We start from the raw sequence: 6000 nt of genomic DNA, 5'->3' as shown, positions 1-6000 counted from the left end.
ACACACACACACACACACACACACACGCTGAACCTCATCGATCAGTGGGTGGAATCAGGCCTGGGTTTGTTTCCATGGCTGCCTCTTTGATGCTGACTTTCCTGTCCTTGGGTATTAACGCTTGTTGCATGATATTGATTGGACGAGGAGGCAGCGGGGGACCCTCAGACAGCTGAGGACCGGGAGACATTTGATCTAAATGCAGGTCTGGAGGTGAGAATTGATCCGTCTTCGTCACAGGTTTAAGGCCTTCGGGATCGGGGACGTCTGCAAAACACTGGAGCTGGACGATGACCCGCCGGTATTCAGACTCCACGTGCAGCAGCTATCTGTGTCAGTGGGTTCACCCGATCCAGAGCCTGTGCGTGACACGAGCAACACAAGCAATTTATTCACAGCTTCAGGGGACAGCGCGCTTCGTTAGGGGGCAGTACGCCATACAATCAATACCCCTCTCTGGCTGATTTTGATTAAAATCCTCAAGACTGTTCTTTTATAAAAAGTGTTTCATCTCAAACTAAACACTCTGTTTGAAGAGAGAAGTGAGCGAGACTTTGATGTGTGTGTGTTTGACGTGATGATCTGGTTTTTGTGCCGTTGACCTCGGCTCTGTGAGCCGGATCGTTTGTGTGTCGGAGTCGATGGTGATGTCACAGGATGAGTTCCTCTCTGCTGTGACTCTGGACAGAACGAGGTCTCTGAGTCTGGACGTCAGCCAGCAGGTCAGTCAATGTGCACAAATACAATGTTTGGTTCCCTTTTGTCTTTCTGTTGACTTCACACTTCATGTTAACCTTTATATATTATTAAAGGAGCAACTATGCAATTTCACATCATTTTGGTGCATTATTATGACTGTAGATAAAGCCCAAAAATGTTAAATATATAACTTGCTATAGACAAAGAAAACCTTTAATATTATTAAGCCTTCGTCTGAACATTTAACTCTTCTGGAAATGTTTTTTCCTGTAAAATCATATTCTGTAAAACAAAAGAGCAGATTCAGAGAACTTTTTAAACATGTTTCAATATATTTGTTCACAAACAAACATGCACATTGTATGTAACTGACAGCATCCTCCATCTATTGTAAGGTGCTTTAGGGGCTGATCACACCGAGTGCAGCCGCCTCAGAGACGCCTCGGTACAGCAGGTCAGGCCTAAAGGGCGTGGTGCTGTGGAGCGAGGCTGCCTTCACAGCAGATCATATCTGATGAACAGAAATGAGATAAGGTGCTCTCTCTCTGCCTCGCTCACTGTGGCCTACATGCAACTATCACAACACGAGCCTGATACGATGAATGGGAACGTATTGCCTCTCAACATGGAGACGGCTGAGCCGGGCAGAGTTATGAATCCCTCCGCTCTTCCTCACAGGTTGAGGCGGAGACGATTGGTTGAGGTACGGGATCGACCTCCGGTACGGTCAGGATATCCCATTGGTCAGGACAAAGGACCCAAACAGATCAGGTGAGCAGTACCTCGGCGAGCGTGGACGCCGCAGTTGGCGGTTAGGGCGCTAACAGTGCATCAGTTATTACATGAACATCATCATGCTGTGTTGAAGAAGACTTGGAACTGGAGATTGAGACATAAACTCATGTTTACAATGTTTACTGAGGGAATAAATCAAGAGAGAAGTAGAGTCATTTTCTCATAGACTTCTATACAACCAGAGGAGTCGCCCCCTGGTGGTCACTAGAGAGAATGCAGCTTTAACACATGAAGCATCAGCTTCACTCTTCAGAACCGGAGGTTGAGCCTGATATTAATGCTCTGAATGTTGTATGTTACACCTTTAACCTTTATTTAACAAGGAAGTCCCCTGAGATCTCTTCTTGAGGGAGATCTGGAGGAGACAACAAACCAGCTACAGATTAAATAGAAATACAACTCAACAGACAGGAAATATCATCTCAAGTCGATCTCAAGTCTTTGAGATCGACTTGATTCTGATCTGCAGAGAGAGAGGCTTCAGTCAACGTGTTCAACAACCACTAACTGCAGATACTACATGTATTTACACATCGTGTCCACTAGAGGGCAGACCAGCTGCATTACTCACATCGGCCTCATTACAGATACAAACACATGAAACCTGCTGCACTTAAAGTCTTCTCTCTTTAAAAACATCTTTTTTGGCATTTTAGTGCTAAATAAAAATAAACAGGAAGTGTTGACTTCACAAATGAGAAGAAAAGAAACAAAAGAATCAAAGGTCGGAAAAAAGCAGGAAAATTGATTTTGAAAGAGAACGTGATGGTGGTTGTGCAGAATTATGTGTTGATATGTGTAAATATGTGTATTTGTTGTGGCTATAGGTTTATTATAATAATTAGGAAATTAGGAACAATAGGAAATTGCAATTAGGAAATAAGAAAAACATTTAAACCATAAAAACACAAAAAAAACTCAAAGAGCAAAGATTCAGGCTGCCACCCAATAAGTGCCTCACTATTGTGCCTCACTATTGTGACCCTGTACGTCTAATAAACACATCGAATGATATGCAGCTGCAGGAAGCGAGTGGTTTTCTCAGCAGAACTGAACTGATGGATGAATTAGTTCTTCAAATCTGCTCCCGATGACGCGCTGTTTGCTTTGGAGCTTTGCTATCGTCAACAATCTGCAGTCGTGCGACGGGCTCGTTTCACGAGGTTTAGATCAATTAAACACAGATCTGTCGGATCTCAGTGCTTCTGTCGCTTGTAATTGTGTTCATTTCAACTGCTGTTAAGAATACATGCATGCAATTTGGAAGCTGCTGCTGCTGAGTGATGTTTGTCTTCGTTTACTGTCTGTTGTTAGTGTGTGTGTGTGTGTGTGTCTGATTGTATTTATGACGTTGTGAGGACATCTGTTCACACCGTCACATTTGGGGACACGCTTTTTCTTTGTGGTCCCCACAAGGTAAGTTTATTTTTGTGGTTGGAGTTAGTCTACGTCCCTTGCCCTAAGTGACAAAAACAAGTGTTTGTGTGTTTTTGTGTGTGTGTGTGTGTGTGTGTGTGTTTAATCCCCGTGAGACCTCAATGAAGTCGATGCAGACCTCAGCACACACCAACAATGTGTTCTAATTCCATGACAAATATGGTGTTGTGAAACTGCAACTTTAGAAAGCTGTTGCAAATCAAACAATATGTTTTTTTCCAAAGCACTTCAATTTTTAATGCTATTTATTTTGATTGTCAGCTGCGAGCAGCTCCTAGCTTTTTTCTGTGCATTGCATTGTGGGACAATCGTGCGCATCAACAACAGACTCAAAAATCAAGCATTGATTTTGTAGCGTGCATGTGGAGAGTTTACAGTATGTTTAGTGTTAGCCATGCTAGCGGTGTGGAGAATGAGATCCTACCATTACATTTGTTACAGACATCCATGAGCCTCCAGAGGATGCATCGTGCTCATTTCACCTGTCCTGTGAAATATCTCAACACCTAATGGTTTCATGGTTCAAAGTCAAAGAAGACTTTTCTGCTGACCATCAATGCCTCAACATCTATTCTAAAGACTCTTTCAACTTCCTGTGACTTTCAGGTTATATCATTATTACCCAACCTGCTCTCATTGGACGGGCTATAAATAGACATTTTAAGGACATTCTGCTTGTCATGATAACGCATTTTTGTCTGTTTACACCACGTTGTTAGCGTGAAACTGCCGCAGTTATGTTCAGGCAGCAAACCTACTTCGTTAGGTTTAAGTAAAACATCATTGGGATTAAAATAAGTAACGTAACATAAGTACAGAGAACACGTCACAAACATCACGAACGTAACGTAAAAAATACAACAATTTGGGACATGAACGCTGGTCGAAAGTCCTGTTTGTTTACCTTAGATACCATATAGGTCGTTTTTCTCACATTTTATACTGTCACTTGCTCTGAACGTAGTATAATCAGGCGTATGCGTTTAAATTGCAGACCGTATGAACTGCATGCGTAACTTGACATGCAGAAAGCAGGAATGGCGTTTTTATTCAGTGGAACTACAATATAACAATGAATACTTGTGCATAGAGTTAAAGGTATAATATGGAACTTATTCACAGCATTAGTCTGCTTTGTGAATATTTATTTTGTCTCAGTTGATTTTGCCCTCTCTTCCTCATGTCTTTCCTCCCTCATTCACCTCTTTCCCTCCACAGATCAATCCCTCCCTCCCTCTCTCTCCCTCCTTCCTCACCCTTTCCACATTGTCACTCCCCTCTGCCCCATCTCTCCCCTTGTCCTCTGCTCACTCGCTGCAGTGATGAACCGGCTGCATGGATCCACTTCTTCTCCTCCTCCTCCTCCTCCTCCTCTCTGTCCTCCTCCGCGTCTCCTCATTGGGTGTCCAGCAGCGATGTCGGGGACTCTGTAGGAGCATCGGGGGAACGACGGAGAAGAGGACCGGCTGTGAACCAGGTGGAGGGTCGCTGTGAGAACTGGATTCAAAGGTAAGACCGAGACCGACCATACAAGGCCAAACAAAGCCGAAGAGAACTCTTTGCGTTCACTGACGAGTGTCTCAGCTGCTCTGTTGTAAAAAGATGAAATGTTTCTGTTTGTTGTGCAATCAGCGCTGTTACACATCATTGACTGCAGTCCTATTACAAAAGTTATTTTGGTAAAGCAGGGAGTGAGGCTGGACTGTCTCACTGACAGTGTTTCATAATCACAGCGTCTTGAACTTGACGTGTTTTCTTGTTATTTCACTTCCCCTGAATCTTCTCAAAACTCAAAGCAAACGTTGACATTGTTGGTCACTTGACTCGTTAGTGACGTGAGGTGTTAGTCTGCCAAGTTCACGTCAACCACCCTCTTTTCCTCAACCTAAGTACTTTTATTGCCTAAATCTCAACTTTACTTAGGAAGAGATTATGCATGAAAAGCAGGCGGTAACCTCCGGTTCTGAAAAGTGAAGCCGATGCTTCATGTCTTAAAGCTGCATTCTCTCTAGTGTCCACCAGGGGGCGACTCCTCTGGTTGTATAGAAGTCTATGAGAAACGAACTGACAGACGGGGAGACACAGGGTTAGAATACCCCGGGAGGGGGGGGGGGGGCATTAGACGGGGCAGACCATCACAACGATGAGGGGAGAGGAAATGAAATAAAACAGGAAGAACTGAAAGGACAAAATGAAGGAAAACATAAGGAGGAGGACGAGACGCGACAAAGTGGTCGCTGTGCTTACATATTTTACCAGCTAAATCACAGTTTACAGGATATTCAACCTTCTTTATAATAATTTTAGTACTTGACTTCTTTCTTTACGGGGTTTGTATAAAGGTAATGAAGTAGTCCATTAATATGAGACATGAGTTTACAGATCATTATAATCCCTCCTCGGCATAGTGGAGGTTGCTTTATGGCTTTCTGCAGCGCTCTTTATCTGCCAGCAGTGTTGTTTCAGGTGTTCAGTCTCATGATGAATTATTAAGAGGACTCAGTGGAGCACAGACAGAGTTCAGCTCAGCTTCCCGGGCACCGAGCGCCCCACGGAGCCTCCAGCTGCATCTCCACCCTGGGAACCAACCAGAAACACGCCTCGGCCTCCGATCGGCAGACATGCCGCTCAGCTGTTTTGTATTCTTCTTCGGAGGAGGATGCTGCTGACGTTGAAACGGAAGCAGTGTGATCAAATGATTCTGTTGTCACGTCAATGCACCTCATTTCCCTCGAGCACGAAGACTGAACCGGTCTGAGAGCGGATTTAAACCAAACGCATCTGAAGCGAGAACAGAATCTGTAGCACCCGAGGGACCGGACACGACGAGCAGTCGGCACGGGAAACTTCCCAGAGAATAAAGCGCAATGGAGAGCAAGTAGACTCTCCAAGCTTCAACATTTCATCTCGCACTCTCGGGATTAAAGAGGGCCGCTGCCGGCGTGAAAGAAGTGGCTGCTGGGATGTTGATCGGTCAGTGTGATGACTGTTCCCTTGTGCCTTCTTCTTCCTCATTAACAACGATCGTCTTTTTGTTTTTTACTGAGAGGAGGCTCGTGAGGAAACAGA

The sequence above is a fragment of the Melanostigma gelatinosum genome, assembly GCF_949748355.1.
Source record: "Melanostigma gelatinosum genome assembly, chromosome: 21".
NCBI lineage: Eukaryota > Metazoa > Chordata > Actinopteri > Perciformes > Zoarcidae > Melanostigma > Melanostigma gelatinosum.
This window is presented reverse-complemented; position numbering follows the sequence as displayed.